Genomic DNA, 24,550 nt, shown 5'->3' with positions numbered 1-24,550 from the left:
TTACTTGTTAAATCAATGGATGTTTTTGGTGTAGATGACGTTGGTATATCTCTCAGAGGTAATTCCAAAGACTTGTCTACATCATTGCCAACTAACAAAAACAGGTTAAATTTGTTCTATATACTAAATAATTAATTTAAATAATACCTGTTGAATTGTCACACAGGGTATATACTTTAGGAATTGAATTTCCTTTTAACGTTGGAATAGCATCCCAAACCAGACTATTTCTAGAATCATTCATGAAACACTTGGTTTCAAAATGTTCGTCACACACAGTATAAAGTGAAAGATAAGTTTTATCTTTCAGGTCAATATGACCGGAGTTTAATCTATAAATTAAAGCAGCAACATTAATTTTTGTTGACTATAGCAATTAATATCTCAACAAATGATAGTTTACCTTTGTTCATTTTTAGGAAATTTAAAAAATTATAAACCTTTTCTATTACTTCTTTCATTTTTGCAATCAATGAAAGCGCAAAAAGACCTACTACTTTAAGATTTTGTAGCCATAGCAAATATATTAAGTGAAATTAATTTTGAACTTAACTAAAACACTTTTGAAACTTTCGCAAAAAAAACCGTTGAAGAACTAAATCACTAACCACCAGTTGATCGTCACGTTTATTTATTTACAACTAGTTCTTTGCTTAGCTACTTGATGGCGCTGATGCTTCAAAAACTCTTTCAACTTAATGCTCCATAGAACAATCCAGTCTATGTAGCGATAGCTTATATCAAAGAGAATATAATGAAAGGAGTGGCAGCTCCCCTGCTCTACAAGCAGAAATGGCGATGTTGCTCCAAAATTTCAAATTTGTAGAGAAGTACAGAGGAGTTTCCGGTTACCGTCGCGCCACCTATTAATTATAGAAAATACGATTGAAGATGGCTTTTCACATTGTGATTTTTTAGTGAAGTTTAATTTTTCTTTAATTTAACAATTACCCCCGTTTAATTTGCTTATAGTTTATTATATTAAGACCATAATTCTGGTGCAGATAAGTTGAATTGCTACGGTGTTATATGATGGATATTTTATATTTTTTAAGCGGTGTCATTGCTAAGCCTTGATTATATTTGTAAATTATATAATTCGAATTTAAATTGAATATTAGTTTATTTTTAAATTAAATTGATTAATGATTCAAATTTAAAATGGTACGAAAACGGTGTATGTATGGACCGTGCGTTTCAGTGGAAAAGCCCAAAAGTAACTTTGTTGAATTGAAGTTCATAAAATTTCCTTCACCAAAAACTGAACATGAAAAATGTGAAAGATGGGTAAAAGCGTGTGGCCGAAAAGATTTCAACATATCAAATGTGAAAGGATCAACATACATTTGCAGTAAACATTTCAACAACTTCACTGGGCCTACCGAAGATAACCCAGATGCTATTCCCTTGTTAGAAGTTTTAACCCCTGATTTACTGCCATTATTTTTTGGTGAAAGTTCTTCTTCCAATGAAATGGTAATTAATCGTATTTAAATTACTATATCTCGTTAAATGTTTTGAATACTCAATGCAAATATCATTGTTTGTAGAATGAAAATCCTATACCCAACCAAAGGAAATATACGAAATGTAAGCAATTAAGATTACCCGAAACACCATCAATTGAAAATGGAGTTCAAAACACTGAGGTAATAAATTTAACTAAACATTTTGGTAGAGTTGTTGTCAATTTAAATATTAATGTTTGTAGGATGGAACTCCCAAATTAAAGAAACGTAAATATGCGCAACGCAAGCAATTATCTTTACACGAAGATTAAAATGTCATAGATACTCTAAATTTTTTATCATTAACACCACCTATAGGCTGGAGTATGGAACTAATTTCCAATGGTGTTATTTTTATCCAACACAAAATTGGTGTGGTCGTTTTGCAGTGCACATTTTCTTATTTTGAAAAATTAGATGTGAAAATAAAGGTTTTGGGTGTAGAGATAGCAACGGAAAAACTATTTGCACATTTATCCTTGGCAACTAATAGTGATATTTACAAGTTCCTATCAAAGTTGGACGAATACAAAGCTTGTCCTGGGAATGATGATGATGACTTGGTTTCTATTTACACATCACGTACTAAAAACAATCACAAAACAAAAAGCCATTATTCCCCGCAGTTACATTCAGTGTATAGTAATGATTGTAAAGGTTTGATTCGTAAGAGAAAAAAGATGGGATGCAAAGTTCATTAAATGGTGCTCGTACATCAAAAGCAAGTCTAAATCAACTTACGACGCACTAAAGAAGTCAGGTACCATTATATTGCCAAGTGTGAGAACTATATACAATCACACTCATACTGTAGACAACAAGTCTGGTTTTAGTCAAGAGGTTTTTGATGAAATGATTGAAGAGACAAATATCAATAATCTTCCCGAAAAAGATAAATATTTTGTTCTCTTATTGGATGAAATTCATGGGAACCCCGATTTAGTTTGTCATAAAAATACTGGCTGTATATGACAGGCTTTAAGGATATAAGCGAGCACCAAAATTCTTTAGACGATATGTTTAAAACACGTTTTAAACTATTCATTATACTTATGAATCAGACTCACGAGTAAACTCATTTAAAGAAATATTACGTATCATTAAACGTATTATCATAAGTGGCATAATTAACCTAAGTGTGTCAATAAGATGAATTTTTCAATGATACCTTGTTTAACGAAAGTGACGTAAATGACGTCATTTTTTCCAGTGACGAAATTTACGTAATGTGTTTGCGAAGCGGCGTCTGCGGCGCAAGCATTAAAAATACCATATAGGGTATTGAACGGAATTCGCGAGTCCTACGTTTCTTTCGTCTGTTTAGAACAAGCTGTAATTGAAGATTTTCTGTGGGAAAGGCTCATATTGGCACACTTAGGGTAATTATGCCACTTATGGTATTATAAATAAACTCACAGGGAGAAGAACCAAAGAGTACACGCTTATTTAAACGAGCCACGAATTTCGCTAAGCGTTGTTGACCAACCATTGACGGCCTTAGGGTTTTTGGTGCCCCATGCAAATACTACCTAACCTGTAGTAGGGTTTTTAATAGCTATCATCCTGGAATTTTCGGTCGCATAGTACTAAGAAAAGGGAAAATAGCTCGTTATCCACACTTTGTTTTTAGTTTTGGTTTATGGAAATGTGCACGTCTGCAGTCATAAATCATCACAAATAAACAATGTTATAAAAAATAAGAACTTAGATACCTCTATAATCTTAAAACTTCCATCACATAATAAAATTTCAAAAAAATCGACCGAAATCCCTTAATTATTATCTAGGAGTGCCGCCTAGTCGGTTTTAACCCGATCTGTCCAGACCGGCCGTGTTTCTTGTACCGGCACAGCCCGACTAAACAGCAACCCTACTTTTAGGAAGGGTCCTAAATAAATGTATATTGGCAGCTATATACATTCTATTGAAACAAAAAGACAAAATTCAATGTGTTCGTAGGATTTTTGCACTGGTAGGAAATTTATGAAATCATATCGAGCCCTTTCAGTCGCTCTTTTCAGAGAATCTTAAAATCAAACTACTCGTTATCAATACAATTTACCTTTCTTAGAGCCTTGGAATGGTTTTTTCTATTGAATAACCAAAATCTTACAAAAAAAAACAATGAAAATTTACCTTATAAAAACATGTTTAAAATAGATAGTTTAAAACAAATTGGTGTTTGTTTAAAATATCTGTTTTAAACGGGTTTTAAACATTTTGTTTAAAACTTTCCAACCCTGATTTACAATCTGTTCCTTTACAATGTTTTTTATAGCACTATCCGGTAATTTTCTTTTGATTAATTGTCTGGCTGTATAGCCAGCCACATACCTTAGAACATCAAGATTCTTACGTCTATTATTGTTCGTTATGTCAGCAAATGGGTTTGGTGTAAGTGCACTTCACTTGTTGCCACGTTTTCTTTCTTTTTCAAATCACGCTGTATTTTTTCATCATGTTTCTGGATACTACTGTCAACCCCAACCTCTAGTTTAACCATAAGGTGAGAAGAAAATATTTCTAGAAACTTAGACACTAAATTCTTTTGAATACAGTCTTTCACAAGACAGAAATCGATATTTCCACTGAGGATGTTTCTTAACAAGACATTTTTTCTTTCTTCAATAGAAATTTTGCAGATTTCCAAACAATAAGCATCTCTTGTTGTAAGCAGATATTTTATATTTCCACTAATAGTTGTAATATGAGAGCAAATTTTGTCCCTTATTACTTGAATTTCTGGGTCTTCATTTCCTTGTAGTTTAGTAAGGAACAAACTTACAGCTTCATAATCAACTTTAAACATATTTCGCTTTTCATACAGATCTTCAATACTTTGGTTAACTGTATTGCTTACAGCACCTAAATTAATTACCAGTGTTACAAATAACATCTTATAATTTGATTTAATTATTAATCTATTCTCACCTTTCAGTATATAAGCCTTTGAAGACATTTTTTTCACAGCTGAACTTTTAGGTTCAAAATTTAAATCATCTGACATCAGTTACGTCATAACGGAAACTTCACTGTACCTGCGCGAAGAGATATGCGCGCCAATAAGAGCAACAAACTTTTGCTCACTTGCCACTCCTTTTCTATATTCTCTTTGCTTATATAGTCTTTGGTCCAAAGTTACGTTCAGACCAAAGAATATAGACCCCAGGAATCGAAAGAAAAACCGTTAATGTCTCACCTCTCAAGTTGACGGGAGAGCTTCCGGCTAGGCGAATCAATAGAACCGGAAATAAGCCCGTCAACCTAGGTTTGCCTTTGGAGGCTAGGGACAAGTAAATTATACTAGATAGAGCTGCAGTTTCCATTCCTGGGGTCTAAATTCTTCGTTCAGACGTTCGAAATAACCTTTCATGTTCATATTTACTTGGCTTAACTAAGGTAAAATAGATTTGAGTATATGTGATTAATTTTGGTTTAGATAGTAACTCTACCATAAGGTAGAGTCTTCAAAAATTGCCTATAGGCTCATTATATTGCTCCTCCCCACGGTAATCTTTAGTAAAAGGCGAAAGATTAAGGCGATTGAGGAGAAGCCAGAGCATGCTTGAAAATGGTACTTAAAAATACTTATAAGTAAGTTTATATACGGAATTACCCTCTATTTGGAAAATATATACTAATTATCTAACTGCATTATCGTTTCACTTTTTACAAATATATTTATGTTTTATGGTTAGTGTATATTCAAAGTTTTGTTTAAAACAATATTTTTGTATCATTTTTGATTGAGCGTAACATTTAAGAAACCACGGTTTGGAAACTACTTATTATCAAAAATTCGATATAAGTGGTTGTCGCCCCCTCTGTCGAGTAAAAACTTAAAAATTCAAAATATTAAATATTTTATCGCAATATGGAAATAAAATTTTAAAACAATATTTTTAAAACTTAATGTTTTAAAAAATTACGCAAAAATTAATTTTAATTTAGTAATTATTATTATAAAAAAATGGTATTGCTGATAGATGGCGCCTTATACTCATATAGGCTATCTCGTACTCGTAGAACGCTAATCAAATCTAGGAGGAGTGAAGTTATCCGAAGAGGTTCGTTTTTGCAGCTTGCTTCAAAATAGTCCTGTAAGCTTAGGAAACGAAATTATGTCCTAACCTAAATTGTATTATAAAATAAATATAATATCCATTTTCGTTTTAGCTGCACACCAAGACTTGGTCTCGGGCTTAGTCTCACCAAAATTTTTGTTTGTCCTTAGTCTCGTCTCGGTCTCACAATAATTTCCCCAAACACACGAGAGCTCGTCTCAGGCTCATAAGTTTTTTCCCTAAATACGAGAGCTCGTCTCGGGCTTATCAATATTTTTTTACACACGAGAGCTCGTCTCGGGCTCATCAATATATTTTTTAAACCCGAGAGCTCGTCTCGGGCTCATATTTTTTATCTCCTAAACACAAGAGCTCGTCTCTAACTCACAATTCCCCTCCCTAAACATTTGAGCTTGTCTCGGGCTCATACTTTTTTCTGTTACTAACAAGGGCTCGTGTCAGTCTCGTAAGAATTTGCGTAACTCGCGGGGCTCATTTCAGTCTGTTAATATCTTTTTGAAGTTTTAATATTTTTTTTATATTGATCTCCTAAGTCAAACGAAACAGCCGGGCGACCAGGTCTGGTATTCTCTTCACTACAACAACCTTCGAAAATTCTAGGAGGTAGTTTACTTTGGACTAATCAGAAAACGATTGAGTGAAATAACGTTTCCGTATTAACCAAATAGACCAGAGTTCTCTTCGAGGGCTTCACGGCCAACTGTAATCACGCGCTATTCGCTCTTTACCTACCACGCAAACAGCACGTAATCAAAGTTGGTCGTGTCGGTGAGAAAGAAAGCGTTACGGTTACGGCACGTGTTTCTCTGCGCGGCAGCCAGCGTTGCCAGACGTACGATAATTATCCGACAGTGCGATAATTTAATCAAAATTTTTAGGGCGTACTATAATTGTCATGGCGTACGACATCGTACCATTATTTCGATAATTCTGCCTCAACGTACTATAATGTACGATAATCTTTAATTTTTTTTTAAAAACCTACGAACGATTTATATTTTATTATTAATTTCTATAACTTTTCTACTTAAAAATGAATGATATACATTTTCTGTACGCGTAGTCCTGAGTGTGAGTTTATTACTCCTAGCTATTACCGCATTTTTTAATACATTATAAAACATATTAAGTTCAGTTAATAATGATAATAGACATTTTGTTTATTTCCCGGAAATAAAACTCCTGTAGTGCTTTAAAAAATCATCTAAATTCAACGCATTTATGTATGAATTCAAATTTAGCGCTAAAAAGAAATGTACGATACTTTTCCAGGAAAATCGATAATTTTTTGGCCTAGATACGATATTTTCAGATTTTCGATCTGGCACCGCTGGCGGCAGCGCTCCCCAGTGGCCAAGGGCAACATGATCGTGCAAAAATGGACACATAACCGTCTCTTAAAAATAAAAAGGTATCATATCGGGTTCGTTACAAAAATATGGTCTCAGCTCGGACTCGTAGTAATACACTCTATTATATTGGACGCAGCTCAGGCTCACAGCAATTTACTATATTTTAATGGTCTCATCTCGAGCTCACACAAATATGCTATATTAAAATGGTCTCACCTCGGGCTCAAATTAAATGACCACAACGTTTTGGTTGTCTCGGGCTCTTAGTGTGAGACGAGCCCGTTCAGCTATGTCATTGAGACCTTCTCAGATTCCCGCTAATTTTTAAAAACATTTTATGGAATAAAAATATTCAAAGCACTGAAAAATTTCTTCATTATATTTTTAGTTCCACATCGAAATATATACTATTTGTTTCTTTGAAGTGTAGACTGTGTAGTAGCAAAAGTGACATAATTACCAAAAGTGTGACAATCCCTGTACTTTCGTATGCTAAAGATTTAATGAATGCTCGACTCGAGATCGATTTATTGTCGCCTTTCTGGGTCTTTTTTAGTCTATGGTATTATATCGTAGGTAGATGGCGATAGCATCTTCACAGAACGACGAAAAATAAAAAAATACACTAACTTTGACCAGTGCTACTTAGTTCCTCCGTTCCTCACTACGAGGCGTTATTAGTTGGTTTTAACTTCCTTCCCTCCCCAAGGCATACTTTCCATTCTCCCCTCCCGACTTGTATTTCGCTCGTAACATTCATTCTGAAATAGGTCCGATTAACACACTTTTGGTATGTCACTGTTGGTAGTAGTGTTAGTGTAGTGGTCCGACTTTGCAACACCTTTCATAATTGGCCACCGGGGGGCTCTATCAACGCCGTTCTTTTTTCTTCATAGTAATAAGGCTTCCCCAAACCATGTCCCGTCAACTTTAAAGCAAGTGGCGGCTCTATCATTTCCATCTGCATTATGATGAAATGGTCCTTGTTATTAGAGATGGCCATGAATCTATCCGATTTTTCAGAAAAACGCGACTTTACTGGAGACCGTGGTGCCATCTATTAATGACAAAGGAAGCTAAAACTAAAAATAACCAAATGATAACGTCGTCAGAGAGCCATAGTATTTATTTGACTTTAACCTAAGTTATATATCCCGTGTAAGAATATTGATGGTAATTGCTATTTGAACAATTGGTCAAAATGTAGCTTAACTATCGTGTTTTGATGTCGGCGTTAGCGACATCTGTTGAAAAAAGAGCTACTTGACGTCGAGCAGAGATTTTATTAATGTTTTAATAAATAGTTAAATACTGCCCTATTTAAATGTGTCGAATTGACATAATTATCATAAGTATATCTTTTCACATTGTTTTAAGGCTAATTTTCTAAAAGAAGTTTTTCTACACTGACATTCTCGCGATAGCTCTGACTTGGAATTGCGACTTATTGAGTAGTATATTATTGTCCTTGGTTGTAGTTATTTCGCTTTGATGATATTTTGTCACTAGAGATCATTGTGATGAACTAAAACTTTATGACGCCATAACTCTGAAAATCAGTTCCGAATTGTCATAGTTATTGCTATTATATGTTACTTATTATTTTAAATAAAATTAAATATGAAATATTTTTTGGAAGCTATCTGTTAAAAACCTTTTTCTAAAAAATTTCGTAATAGTATCTGATAATTGTATTTTTAGAATATTTAAATTCTGACCAATCTAGAATGTTACACGCTGAAATAGTTAACAACGAAACCAATTAAACTACGGTACTACATAGATTTAAACCCAACTCTCTTTTCGACCATTTCTACAACTACTTAAAAGAAGACTGCATACATTTAAAACCAACTCTCTTTTCGACCATTTCTACAACTACTTAAAAGAAGACTACATAGATTTAAACCCAACTCTCTTTTCGACCATTTCTACAACTACTTAAAAGAAGACTACATAGATTTAAAACCAACTCTCTTTTCGACCATTTCTACAACTACTTAAAAGAAGACTGCATACATTTAAAATATTGTGGCATCTACGAGCAACAAACACAAGGAGAACGCAGCTAGCCTTTAAACACGCTAATGCATTGTTGTGTACAAATTTCATTGGACGAGCCTTTACGCTGAATGTTTTACGGGCGGGGGGGGGGAGACAATTTCCGATTTTTCCCTTCCGACGGCAGCAGGTGCTAAAGAGTCTAACCAATGAAAAATGTACACAAGAAAATGCACGACTTTGGGCGGGTTGCGTTCTCCTTGTGTGGGGTGCTGTGTTTGTTGCTCCTAGGTGGCATCATGGATTAACAATAACTCACTGGGATAGTTATCTTCGAAAATAAGTTTGATTCAAACGCCATCGGTCCTAGCGGGCGAAATCAGAACTAGGCCTAAGCGGAAACGATTCAGTTCGGCGAGCAGACGGGCAGTTTTTTTGGCGTCGCGAAATCTAATGAATTTTTTGCGTCGCATTTCTGTTTTTAGTACTTATAATAATAATAATAATAGAATCCAATAACTGTTGAATTTTTATTAATGTAAAGCTAATTACTATTTGCTTATGTGATATAAAAAAATTATGGCTTAAACAATGACAAATCCTATTAAATTCCGAATAAAGTAAAGCGGACCAATTTTACACGAGTGTCTCAATCCCGATCTTGTACGCATCTCTGATTCGCTGTTTTTCTCGTGGCATCAGGGCCGGCTGAAGAAATATTTTTCACCCGGGCGAGGGGGATTTTTGGCGCCCCTGTTATTTTGTAACTAAATTAAACTACCCCCCTCTAAAAACATTAAGGCCCTCAAGGGGTCGGAGTGTGCAATAACTGGTGGCTTTACCGGGGAGTCGGGGTCCGGCTCTTGTAACCCATAAGAGCGGTGGCGCACTGGGAGATGTTAGCTCTGATCAAATGGTCCCATCTCCACCTCCGACTTTGGCCAGGTTTGGCTGGAAACTGAGCTTCGACTGAGGCTAACGGGGAGGGTCCGTTTGAACTAGCCGCCTCGGCGGATTGGGTAGCCTGCTGTGGGGCGGCGGGCCTCCGTATGAGGGCACGGCGGACCCATCTCCCGGCCTTTTGGGGTTCCAGCGGGATATCCGGTGCCGGGTTATGCGGGCTGCTGTGTGCCCGCCGTTCCCCTTTAAGAGCTCTCTCCAATGGGCTTGGCTCCCTACCTTTCTCGGTAGGGTGTCGACTGGCGTTGCTAGAGCATCCGCTCTCTATCCCACTGCTGTGTGCGAAGTGGCGAGCTGGTCGCCCCATTGCTGCACCTTCTGCTGGGATGAGCGGCTTGCGTCGAAGGTGCGATCATCAGTTCTGCTACCCATGCTGGTTTTGTCACCTGTCCGGTCTTGTGGACGCTGGCGTAGGGCATTCTGATGAGACCGGCGGTGTAGTAGGCTGTATGATCGCTTGGAGCACCGGGATATAAATTTCTGACCACATGTAAAAACATTAACAGGTCCGTGTTCTAATTTTACGGTTTTCATAACAATAAATAATCCCTTTAATCACTTTCTAAATACTTTGTGTAAACATATTTAATACCTTCTTTATGGTACAGGGTCATTTTACATGGAGCTTTAACACTAGGTAAGGTGGAAAGACTAGTATACCTTAAGTACATTAATTATAATGTCCATACTGAATAGTATCACGGTTAATATGTGAAATAAAAGAATTAAGTTTACGAAGAACCCGTGAGTTAAAGATAAAAATAATCCCTGGATATTTTTACCTCTCCGAGGGGACAAAGTCCCCTAGGAGGGGTTATACAACGACCGTGTCTGTCTGTGGGTCTGTGGGTGGGTCTGTGGGTGTGTCTGTCTGTCAGGACTGCGAACGCGTTCGCATTTTCGGTGCAAAGTGTAATCACTGCGTACGCAGTTTCTCAAAGGGTTGGCAAAACCACCGTGTGACGGTGAGCGTTAACGGATGCATTTGCGGTTTGGTTTGGATGGTGTTTTTTCGCTCACCGTCGTGACGGTTTGGTGTATTACGTTTTTGTAATGTTTATGCGTAGGTTGTGAGTGTTGAATTTGTTGTGTTTGTGTTCTGATGGATGTGCATGTTGAGTCTGTTGTGTTTATATGGGCGTTTTCTCTCCAACTTCTTCTTAATGACTTTGGGACGGACCGATTGCTGAGTGTAATGCTACCTCTCAACGTCCAATGGCAGGGTTTCCACCAGTTGTACACGGTATTCGTCTTAGTATCAATTTACGATCGCATCGGACGGGATTTGAACCCGAGACCTCCTGATTGACAGGCGGACGTTCTACCAAAGAACCACCGACACTTGTTACGCCTTATTGAAAATTAGACCTTCAGCTTTATCGGAAGCGTATTTAATAGAGTACGAAATTTTGGTTTAATTGAAATAGAATTGAAATTGAAATTATTGCATCGAAGAAATTCTAATTTAGCGTTTCTCTATTGATTAAAAACAAATGCGCCACCCAGGTTTCGAACCCAGACCATTCGGCTTGGCAGTCGAGCGCTCTACCACAGAACCACCGATAGCTGCTTAGATTCAATGAAATTAAGACAGGCATCGTAAGCATAATAGGTAATAAAGTCTTTTTTTATTAATGAATTTATGAAGGCCTAATCTGGTATTTTTTAAAGGTTAAATCTTGTTTTAGCGCAGTCAGCCGAGATTAGAGGGTTAAAGGGTAGACCCTGTGGGTGGTCCACTTTCTTAACGACCTATATATAGTTCTGTTAATTCAAAGGAGATAATTTAACGTTAATTGCTTTAAAAGCTGGCGGTTAGTCAAGTGGCTCTCTGTGCTTTGTTGATGGTAAGGTTTTTGCTTCTTGTAAATACATTTGGTGTGGATATTTGGATATCTACGATTTCTAACGCAGTCAATGATTTCTTGGGTGTGCGAGTCATTATATGATATTGGAAATTGGACGGCATTGGTCTTTTTCATGTGGTATGCGTCACAACGTCAACAGGAAGTGAACGAGTCGTCCACTACCAGATATCTACGGTATCTTCATCAAGGGCGAGTGTTGAAATAAAATGAGCGTTAAAGATGCGGCAAGTATTTCGTAAGCGAGTAATTCCAAAAAGCCTCTGTAGATATTTCATTAAAATTTGCTTCGTATTATATTTAACTGATAAACTTGTTCTGTAAAAGGGTTTAATTCAATTGTGCATTGTTATAGTACGTCTAACTTACTGTTGTAACTACTTAACTTATGATATTCTGAATAAATTAAAATTGGTCGTTTCGTCTCAATTATTTTAATTATAATTAAAATTTTATACCGGGCGGGATAGAAATGGGTTAATATTTTTAACAAATAACTCTAAATTGCGGAGATATATCTTTAAGGGTTATCTAGAAAAATTAATACCACTAGGGACAATTCTTCCGAGGAGAGGTATATTTTGGCTTGCCAACTTGTTATTTTTAACTCACGGGTTGTTCTTAGTAAACTTAATTCTTTTATTCATTACATGAATTGCTTTAACAACTTAATTAAGAAACGTTTTGCGGGATTTTTTAAAGCTGTCGCTTGCTTTTCTGCTTTAACGGCTTCTCTTAATTTACTTTTTTTTAAAAGAACCAGAATGCTTGTATTTCTCGGACATCTTAATTCAATTCAATGTGACTCTAATTAATATCTATCTAACAAAAACTATTAAACTGAAACTAATAAATGGCTTTCTGCGCGTGCGCGTAAAATAGAAGAGAGAGACTAACTGTAACCACGGACACACGACAGATTAAATCGTACCGATAGACTGCTTAAGAACTCGCCATCGAAAACGATTTAAATGCATTTTAGAATATTAAATGCAGGTTCATAATAGTCTAAGAAACAAATAGAATTCTTGAAAATGGCCCGCTAGTTTATTTATCATAAAGCTGGATAAATGACAACGAAATAGCAAGCAAGTACATAGAAGTACTGTATTACTTTGGGGTTCCTTCTATTCTTGTGGCCCTAAATTGGTTAGAGTGTGCAATAACTAGTGGGTTTACCGGGGAGTCGGGGTCCAGCTCTTGTAACCCATAAGGGCGGTGGCGCACTGGGAGATGTTAGCTCTGATCAAATGGTCCTATCTCCACCTCCGACTTTGGCCAGGTTTGGCTGGAAACTGAGCTTCGACTGAGGCTAACGGAGAGGGTCCGTTTAAACTAGCCGCCTCGGCGGATTGGGTAGCCTGCTGTCGGACGGCGGGCCTCAGTCTGAGGGCACGTTGGTCCTGTTTCCCGCCTTTTGGAGTCACACCGCGATCTCCGTGGCCAGCTGTGCCGGGTTATGTGGACCGCTGTGTCCCGTCGTTCCCCTTTAGGAGCTCTCTACAAAGGGTATGACTCTTTACCTACGTAGGTAGGGTTTCGGAAGGAGTTACTATAGCATCCACTCTTAATCGCACGGCTGTAGTGAGAATTGGTCCGCCCATTGCTGCACCTTCTGCTGGGTTGAGTGGCTTGCGTCAAAGGTCCGACCATCAGTAGTAATGTACTACTACCCGAGGGGCTATCGACTTCCCGTAATCGTTGTACACCCTAACTGTAATGATTACGTATTCTTCTGCAATCCTTTGTACTCATTTGTAATCCCGTTATCATATGTAATCTTCGTACTCAAATGTAATCACCGTAATCATTATGAAATAACGCGTACTCATCTGTAATCACTTGTAATCATTTGTAAAGTGCGTAATAATCTGTAATCACGCTTATTCTTTGGAATTATCCCGTACTCAATTACTCATCTGTAACAATTTTAAAGTTTTGGGTTGCCTGTGTACTCATCGTAATCATTATGTTCTCATCATATTCATTCTGTACTCATCGTAATCATTCTGTACTCATCGTAATCATCTGAACTCATTAATGATTACGTAATCGGTGTACAGGCAAATTCTTACTGGCTAGACCCACGCTACTACCCATGCTGGATTTGTCACCTGTCCGGGCTTGGGGACGCTGGCGTAGGGCACTATGATGATAGGCCTCCGGTGGTATGGCCCCTGTTGCTAGGTACACTGGGCTAAAATTTCTGACACACTTCTATTCTTGTAGTATCGCCCAACCACTTTTTCTTCTTCATATAATATACCCTGGTTTATAATTAAAATACCAGGGAAATGCTTTATCCGTCAGAACTAAGCACCGTAATTTTATGGTTTATTTACTATTTTAAAATAAATAGTCGCAAAAAAACAATCATCGACGATGTTGGACATTTTGGTTGGGAAAACGGTTTGTATTTCTAATTAGTTAAAGATTTTTCAAATTATGTTATGCTTTCATTAAAATTTTTATAAAGAAATCCTATTCTTGGTAAACTAAAAAGGCGCACAACTCAATTTTGGCGCCCCCCCAAAACGGCGCCCCGGGCAGTTGCCAGGGTTGCCCGGCCCTTAAGCCGCCCCTGCGTGGCATCGTCTGCTTTTTGTGTATTTTTGTCTCCGTCGCGTTTTCTTGATTTATTTTAATCAGAGTAAAATTTGGTTTTCGTTGATATAACCTCAATAATTTCTAACAGTTTAGGAAGGACTAATAAAACTAATATGTACAGAATCATGTCTTAAAAATATAGCATTTTCCGCTATTCAAATTTAAATTGTAGCTAAATTTCTATTTCAGGGGTGAAAATTTCTAGGAAATAAAGTCAGTAAACTGTGTAGGGAAGAGTAAATTCATATAATATCAGTAGCGTAGCCAGGATTTTGTTTCGGGGGGGGGGGCACACCATTGAAAAAAAAGTAAAAAAATTAAAAATATTTGTACGTACGACCATACGTTTCCGGGGGGGGGCATGTGTCCCCCCCCCTGGCTACGCAACTGTATAATATTTACAGATATTATGAAAATATAAAATAATTTTTAATATATTGCATTTTCCACTATTAGCAACTTAGTCAATTTCAAACCAATTTAGAAAAGTTTAAAATTCAGGGTTGTACATTTTGTAAAATACATTAGTAAACTGTGACAGTTAAAGACTAAAAAATTAAAATTTACTGATATTTTAACAAAATTATCATAGTTTTAAATATTACATCTACACTAGCCTATTAGTGTCTTCATCAATTTCAATCCCAACTTTAGCAAATATTTTTTGAGTTGTAAATTTTATTGACATGAGCTTAGTAAAGTCTAAAATTATCACATTTGGTAAAGTTAGTAACCATCAGATTTGGTTGAGCCTTTGATACTAATAAGAAAATCGCCTATGATAATATAATAAACAGAAAATCAAGTTCTTATACATTCAAGATAAAAACGTGTTTTTAAAAAGTCGTTTATATAACCACAAAAAGCAGACGACGCCACGAAAGCAGACGAGAAAAACAGCGAATCAGAGATGCGTACAGGATTGGGATTGAGACACTCGTAATTTAACTGACAATCGCCATTTTTAAAAACCATATTACAAAACCATAGTGTCGATTTCAGACACGAGATGGCGTTACTATTTCCGGATTTGAATCGTTTTTGGGGCGGAAAGTGGGGAGTGTAGGACTGTAAGAGGGGAAGAGTTTGTAGCAAACGTATTTATGGCTGGCAATGATAGTTCTATGTAAGAGAACTATCCCTGTGAGTTATTGTTGCTCCTAGGTGGCATGAAGCAGTCAGATAAAGTATAAAAGATAAAGCTCATTATCTTTAGAGGTGCAATACTTGGTCTTGTTAATTCTTTTACGTCAAAACTTGCATGGACAGGATTTAGCTTATAGGTTTGGAGTAAGCCAAACCACAATTATCTCGATACTGAATCACCTGGATTATCTCGACCAGTTCTAGTTTTTTTATGGAAGTTAAGCTTTTGATAAATATATACAAAAAAAAGGGCTATGATATTGTTGACTCAATTAGCCTTTTCGGCTTACATAGAGCCACCTAGTAGCCAACGCGAAAAGTGTGCTAAGCGGACGCTTTGTTATTTATCGCCTCCATAGACGAAAATATAATACAAATCAAAAGGGTGGTTGATGAAGTTGAAAGCTTTGGTGTATTTTCAGGAGTTTTGCCGTGCACACAGAATTTACCATTATGGCATATTTGTTGAAGATTAGATAATTGGATCGACAAACCATTATTAAATATATTCAAACAAACAAACAAAGGGTTATATTAAGTACTAGCTGAGAATCCTGGCCTTCTTTTTTATACTTTGGTTTCCCGTTTCTATAAAAAAAACTTTTGGAGGTCAACGGTAATAGAGAGTGTAGGGAGCGGTTTGCTCGCATGGCATGAAGAGCTTACCACCACCTTCTTCGCGGCTTAAGCCGGCCACCTGTTTAAAGGCGTTAAAAGTAGCTAGCTGACATCATGAGCCTGCTCATCTTTCCAGCGTGTCTTTACTGATGTTTAATGATGTAAATAATTTCGATACTTGAGCTGGTTATCTAAGCTTGTAGCAGCTTCTATCACCTTCTGTGCATGGACTTGCTTCAGGAAATCTTTCGATATCGAACATTACGATCTGCTTAAATGCAAGATGCTGACAGAAAACACCATTTTCAAACGGTTTATACTCTTCAAAAAATGTTTCCATAAAATTATCCTCACAGTCAAATATAGCGTTAGATAGTTATTAGCTAAGCTATTACCATCTTAGGCCCAAGTCGGCTAGAAATTTTTAATGCCATTAATTTAGGTGGCCGGGTTACAACACGTAGGAGGGTGGTGGTAAACCCTTCGTGTCACGAGAGCCAACAGCTCCCTACACTCACTACTACCGTTAATCTCAACATTATTTTATTAAAGGGGAATATAATAATTAGGAAGAGCATGGGTGCCCGTAGATATTTTTGTAAGAGTGGGCAATCTTCGTACATAGTCTAAAGGAGGCATACCTAAGTTCCCCCCGGGGAAACCACGCCATGAAGAGGAGCATGGCACCCTGCAACCACACAATGTTTCTACACCTCAGTTTGGCAACTAAATCTTGGTTTTAAATAAAACTTATTTAAAATATGGGTGGAAAAATCTTCTTTCACACCTCAAAAGCTCTCCAAGTTATGATAGAAACTTTTATTTCTGTTAGCACTCGATTAAACGTTACTTTTCATTATAAAGCAATTTTATATACAGGGTGTTTCAAAAGGGTTATGGAAAATATTAAGGAGTTGTAGGGGATGAGTTGAGAAGTGTGCCGGTTTTTTCCCCATTTTTTTACGATGAGTTAACAGAGCGCCAAATATCTAAAACAAGCACAAAACCAACTGAACATGGCGGCCAACCCATGGTCAACCTACTTCGTTCCTGTTCTGTAAAACTAACAATATGTGTGTAACGAACCAGTCAAGTAAAAAATTAAGTAAAGTACCCAGAATGTGCCTGTCTCAAGTAATCGACGCTGCACATTGGTAAAAGTCCATGAGACAGGGATGTGCCGATTCGGGTACCTTTCCTGGTAGAGACGTTGAGCTAATTTGCCATCCACTAGTCCATACACGAAACGAATATCCGACAGTTCTTCCGAAGTGAACTTCATTGTTGCAGTTTGAAAGTAATGAGAAATAGCGGTCCATCACGACTTTAAATACTGTTTAAGTTTACTTTTTTACGCTGGTTACCTCGATTTGTTTACAAAGTCCTTTTTTACCTATCACACGAACCCAAACCATAATATTCGCGTTTCCCTGCTGCTTGGTTTTGCGCTGTTGCAGCCTACTTCCAGGGGCTAATAGGTCACACTTTGAAGCTCTCTGGTTCTTAAGCCTGGTCTCTGGTACATTATTTTCATCACAACCTTCTTGTTTTGTCTAAAATCCCTCGACTTTTTATGGTCAATTTAAATATTTTGAAAGCTATTTAGACCTAAAATTTAACGGGGAACACTTTTCTAATTGTATCTCTAATGGTTCTCGAGATATATTTTAAATGACCTTGAAGACATAGTTCAAGGTCATTAAAATTTTCCGTTTCAAATGCCCCCTTGCACGAGCTACGTGACCTGAAAATTCCCAATCCTACCTCACTAAAATTAAATTTTGACTTGTTAGAACTAGATCGTATTTGCGTTTACACGCTGTATATCGATGAACAGGGCCGTCTTTACATAGTTGAAGGCCCCTGGGCAAAGCCAGGGCTGGCGTTATGGGGGGTAAGCGGGGCAAAAGTACCCGGGCCGGGTGCCTAACTAAAATTTTCATTTACCCTGCAAAAGGCATCTGATACCCCCAAACTTGAGTTCTTTGGAGATGCCTCAAACAGTGTTAGTAATTTAACGGTCCACCCCTGTGCTCTAATACTCCGGAACAAGCCAATAGTTTATGGGGCGGAGTAATTATCATACCTGGAACAGGCGAATAAAACGTTTTATGTTAAAAAGAGTACACTTTTACTCCGAGAACAGCCGAAAAGAAACCACCTAGTGTAATTAAAAATTGAAACCATTTTTAGCGTTCTTCCCAATTCACCTCTTGCTCTAACAGTAAGTTCCTTCCCCCTCGTTCAATCAAATCAGCCCAAGATCTCATTGGTACCCTAAAACTGGACGTCATAAAACGCCGGTGACGATGATGCCTGGGTATCGTCTCCAAATGAATTTTTATTAGGGAAGTATTTTAAAATACATTTAACATCAAACTGTCAATCGTTTGTGACAAATAAGGGTTTCATAAATCCAAGTTCCTTAAAACCCCTTGTGCCAAATAATAAGAAAATTCAACTAAATTAGAAGCTCACTAAAAGCGGTAATAAATAAGCGAAAAGTAAGGAACGCCACTAGCTCTTGAGGCAGTTTTCAATGAAAACCATTTGCTCAAAGTTACCGTAGTAATAAGTCTGACACTTCCTATTCTTCACATGCAATTGTTTTACTGAGAGTTATTCACAAGACAGACTGCATTACGGGCTTCGTTGCCGTTTTGCGTCCGCTTGCGAACGGGTCACACGTCCTTTGACAGCGCCTCGCTAGGGGGAGATTGTCTTCTTGTTATGACGTCACTCCGTTACTAGCTCACAGTAAAATATTCCCCAAAGTTACAAACTTATGGAACAGTATTATAGACTTATGGTAGTACTAAGCCTAACGATATAAAAATTAAATTTCTGATAAATATTTGAGAAATTCGATATAGTAATGTGAGAGTACATGTTTAAAAAAAAGTATTAGCAGTAAAGGAAGATATATTTTAGGAATAGACCAGTGCATATTTCAGATGGAAGAAGATTCTTGGACAACGCCACCAAATAATCTTACCAGATGGCGCCAGCCGTAAAAAACGAAATTGTTTTAAATCTTCCAAAACCGCGGAAAATATGATTTTTTTCGTATTTCTTCTATCCGTAATTTTTATCCGAGATGAATTTTTTTTATAATTTTTTGCATATTTAAAATAATGTTAGAAGTAGTTTTTTTTTATAAATCGAAATATATTTATTCCCTTTCATCGAAAAAATTAAAATGGCGCCATCTAGAATAAATAAGGGCATTAAAATCAAACATCTAATGGCTTCGCTCTAAATGTTAGTTTCCCGGTAAGCTATTGGTGTCTATAGGCGCTTAAATAAATCATCCTCCTAGGAAATCGCCAAGAAGTAATATTTCCGAGAGCCAGGACTCGAAATGTATTGTTTATATAGTGCTTGTGAAAATAATGGAAGCTTTTCTCCTGTAAACAGAACGTTGTGTTTTTGCCAAGCCTTAATATGTCAAAAAAGCTACCTGGTAAAAAAGGGAACGTTTGTTGCTGCCTTAAATGTGAAAAATTTCCATTATTTTAACAAGCACTCTAAGCTTCGTGCGTAGTTTAAATTTTGCTCAGAAGTATCGCCGCCTACAGACCGAGTTTTAATTGAATATATGGAAGCTGTCTGCTCGTTCAAAATTCTCTCTGCGCAACAGCTGAAAGTTTCAACCGAAAAACATTGAAATTCAAAAGTCGTCTGCTATTTCTTCACGGATATCAAGGCAGATGGCGCTATATTTCCTAGACTCGAAGCCTATATAAACAGTTACTTTCAGGTCCTGGCTCTCGGAAATATTACTTCTTGGCGATTTCCTTGGAGGATGATTTATTGAAGCGTCTATTGGCTTAGTTAAATCTCAATCTCTAATTTTCCGTCGTTATTTCTGCGTTACCTAATATAGGATATTTTTTCGAAATACGAGAAAAACAATTCGTTTTCTAAAACTTTCTTTACGTAAGAAAGACTACTTTTGGGGTCACGTGATCGCGCGTTTCGGTCCACGCAAAGGCGTACTCGTCGTAGTGTGGCTTCCCTCTCTGGTTACCCTGGCTGCGTCCCCCGCAGAGAGGCGGAACCACCAACAACGCTGTGACGGAGAGATAGCGATCGTAGTTTCGCAGCGACAGTCGAGAGACGGTTTTCGCGTCGTGCGGGTGCTACCACGTCTGTCGTATCCACAGAGACGAAAACGCGGTTACGCCGTTACCTTACGCTGTACCTTTTCATACAGACTTAACTAAAACAACAAAGTGATAACTTGTATCGTAAAGAAAGTGATTAATTTCAAGCAACTTTCGTTCGCGTATTTTTGGGTCCTTAAACGGGCGGGTAATCCTACGATGAATGACAATCTGTGAATATTCTTAAGCGAATTTTCAAAGAAACCTTAACAATGTTTCGGTTTAACGGATTAACGGATACAACCAGGATAATTCTGTGCTGCGTGTTCTTGATGTTCTCTTGGACCACGTTCGGACAAGGGGTCAAGGAAGAGAAAGGTAAACGAACAGTTTTATTTCGGCTTTTTGCGTCTCGCTTGCCCCCGTTTCTACCACTGGTTTTTCTCCCCTCAACGTCCAGATGTTATTTTCGTTTCGTTTTTAATTCGTTTATTACTATTTGTTTCGCGAGTCCCGATATCCCGTTAAGTCTCTCCGTCGTTAAAAAGAGAATGTTATCAACTATCGTGGAATCTGATAGACTAAACTAAATCTAAACCACATGACAAAGTCATCGCCGAATAACATCGAGTTCAAATTTCTCATTAATATTTTTAACCTTATTGGGAATCTAAAACGTCAAGCCGGATCAACAGGGCGTTTAGCGTTGTGAAAACAAAGTTTGAGACCATTTTTATTATGACCCTAATCGAAATACAAACATTAAATATAAATTTATCTAAAACTTTTAAAAGCATTGCTTTCTTATCGCCAAATACCGAAGTTATCAATAACGGTTTTCAACTCTATAAGGAAATGATTTCAGGCTAGTTCGTACTTATTGGAAATAATAATTTCAAATACTTAAAATAAATAGCATTTTCATAATACAGATTTAAAAAGTTTGGTTTTATTTAAATCTCGTGTTTTTGGTGACATCCGAAGTAACTACCGCATGAACCATTATTTCTTTAAAAGATGAAATTTGATTAGTTGTAACTTAGGTTCACCAGATAAATAAAGGTTTACCAATTGGGAAGTCAAGGTAGGCCTTTGACCCCTCTTTGAAATTTTAAAGGGAACCAAAAATGGTTCTAACGGCTTCAAATGTTAGGCTTAGTACTCAAATCTTGTACTGACTGTTTCTAAGGAGCTGGAAATGTTAGGCTTAGTCAGTGGCGGACTGGCCCCCCTTAAACATGATCGCGTTATAGTTGTTAAGGCTGGGGCCCTTTTCTCCTGGCAACCAATAATATTGCACCACGTCCGCCACTGGGTGCAATATTCAAATCTTGTACTGGTTCTAAGAAGCTTCAAATGTTAGGCTTAGGACTGCGATTTCAGTACTGTCTTCCCAAACATTTTGTCTTCAAGTTTTCGAAATAATTTTGGGTTGGAATTTTTTAATAACTATAGTATCTATAATTACTATAAATAAATTGGAAGCAACTAGAAAACGACGCCAGGTTAATTACGCAACAACCATTCCAAGAATTTCCATTTGGGATTCACCTCTTCGAATATTCCGTAGAAGTACAGATCGTAGGTGGACGTTTGGTATCTAGTATAGCACGCAGGCAGGGCTACGTACGGTTTTAAGAGCGGGGGGAGTAACTGGTCGGGGGTGCTGGCGAGTTCAAGATTTTGGTCTTTCAGAAAGTTTTTCTTCTCACGCACGGTGGCGCTACGTCACGGTTGGCTTCCCACACAAATTACGCTGGCAGCCCGCGCCAAAAAAACACGCCAGAGATAGAGGGGCATTTTATTCTCGCGCCCATAAAAAGGCCCTACTAAGGTTGGAAATCTCCGCGCGTATATTAAGTAGCTGGCGTGGAAGAATTCGACGTACGAGAGAATGTGAAGTGGCCAGCACTCGAAAAACCGTAAATGATTTCGGGTTTGATTTGGTTAAGATTAGGTCGAATGCGAACGCGACCCTCGTCGTTGCGTTAATGCGCGTGCATTGTATACGAAAAGAAAAAAAAAGCGGCTATTGTTTCGTGTCCGACGCGAGGCTATTAAATCTTGGTAGTGTCGCAACTTCCCTCTTGGCTAGGATGGCCGGTTGAGACGACTGTCAGTGTCGGCCGGGGCGCGGTGTACAATGATCTCTCGTTGGAAGGGGGCGCGTCGGTCGCCGGAGGGTGGCAATGAACCGCTCTATTCTTTCTGGCAATCACAACAACCGCGTAATTGGTCACTTTAATATTGTTCGCGACGATAATGGCGTAGCGTCTTTGACTTAATAAGCTATAACGCTCGTCTTCGAGTTGTATACTTACGTGTTCGTCAATTTCGAAGAGTAAAAAGGTCGTCTTTGTAAGACGCGTTTCAACCACGAACTGTCACTCGCTAGTTTCGCTTCTAATACGCCAACGATTTGCGGGTTGCCCAGAAATTGCTTCGCAATCGCCTCGTCGGCCGTATTTCAGAATTTATAGTAGTCGTTACGATGACTTGTGGGTATGGTAACGCGTTATAAATATCAATCCGGATATATTGCTTCGAAGTGATTGAAAATGCGCTTGCCTTGGCACAAATTAATTTACGCTATATCATGTTTAAGCCTTATTGATTTTGTTTTGTTTATGCAACGGGGTGAGCATTTAATAAAGTTTAAATTATGATTATTAGAACTGAACGCGATTGAAGATAAGTCGAACTCATACAGGGTTCCAAAGTGGTAATTAACAGGTGGTAAATAATGATAAATAACGTTATGGTATAAAATGTGAAAAGTGGAAAATAATGGTAGATAATGGTAAATAATATATTTATACGAATTACATTTAAAACTTAAACAACATTTATGGAGATAAAATCTTTAAGACTTAGAACAGAGTAATGAAAATAAAGTTCGTCTTTTAAAGTTGATATATTACGTTTTTTTTTCAATGATTTATTGATTTTCTTGATTTCATATATTATTTTACAATATAAATCAATATATATATCATTATTTACCATTATTTAAAGTATCAGCTCCTTTGATATTTATTTATTTTATTTTTAAAGTTTAAATTTACCATGGATCGAAATTTTTACATTTATAAATGTTTACTACTATTTACCATTTTTACCATTACTTACCATATTTACCATTTTTGCCATTACTTACCATATTTACCATTTTTACCATTACTTACCGTATTTACCATTTTTACCATTACTTACCATATTTTCCATTCTTACCATTACTTACCATATTTACCATATTTACCATTTTTACCATTACTTACCATATTTACCATTATTTACAATATTTACCATTATTTACCATATTTACCATTATTTACCATATTTACCCTAATTTATCAGTGGTATGCACAACATTTGAAAAAATTTGTATTTATGGAACACTGAACTCATTAAGTACTAGGTCATGACGAAGCCCCTTTTTTAAAGTTCGACCTATGACCTGAGATATTGGTTATGCTGAGACAATCGACGGGCATCATGGTCTAGTTTTCCCCCGGGTCGAGACGGGAACCGGAAGACGTACGTTTAAGGGAACCAATGAGATACCGTCCCGATTTGATTGAATGTAAGGGGAGGAGCAGACCGTTAGACGGATCGGGAGTCACGCTGAAAATCGTCTCAACTTACATTTCTATTCATTCTCCCCAAATATACATAAATTCTTGGTTAAACTGAATTTGGTTAAAGCCAATCAATAGCTTTGTTACTTGACATTTAGAGCAATGGAGTGGGAGGATCTCGTAGCCATTAAAAGTGGTAACAGGTATTGTTGCGAGCAAGCGCACGCGAAGGAAACCCGATATAAATCTCGCTAAGTGTATCACGCCTTTCAAATTTAACAATCCTTTGGCAAATAGCCCAAGGATATAACCACTTTTCGCTTCCTGAAAGTAAAACTGCAACCCGCATTTCATAACATAATTCATTATATCGTATGGGTAAGAAACATAATTCTTAATGATTGGAAAACTTTATGGCTTTCATAATTGTAATTTTCAAGTTAGAAATGTTTTTAAACTATGGTAACTACCCATGAATCTTGCTCAGCTTCATCATCGGGTCACTAGAGACAACCTAGTGTATTTTCATGTACTGTAACTTATTCGAATTAGGGGTTCTTTAGGGAATTGGTTGCTTAAAACTACCCTTGAATTTTGCTCAGCTTCATCATCGGATCACTAGAGACAACCTAGTGTATTTCCATGTACTGTAACTTATTCGAATTAGGGGTTCTTTAGGGAATTGGTTGCTTAAAACTACCCTTGAATTTTGCTCAGCTTCATC

At 37.2% G+C, this 24,550-nt stretch overlaps 1 non-coding gene across 1 annotated transcript; it reads right to left on the bottom strand.

Annotated features, from left to right (window-relative positions):
- Nucleotides 1-4,952: 4,952 nt before the first annotated feature.
- On the bottom strand, nucleotides 4,953-5,071 carry LOC149956041 (U5 spliceosomal RNA). The gene has a single exon (XR_016478818.1). It is a non-coding gene; the product is annotated as a U5 spliceosomal RNA (small nuclear RNA).
- Nucleotides 5,072-24,550: the final 19,479 nt, after the last annotated feature.

The sequence above is a fragment of the Leiobunum rupestre genome, chromosome 2 (assembly GCF_980474605.1).
Source record: "Leiobunum rupestre chromosome 2, qqLeiRupe1.1.hap1, whole genome shotgun sequence".
NCBI lineage: Eukaryota > Metazoa > Arthropoda > Arachnida > Opiliones > Sclerosomatidae > Leiobunum > Leiobunum rupestre.
Note: the sequence above shows the minus strand (reverse complement) of the source record. Positions and strands in the feature narration are given on the sequence as shown.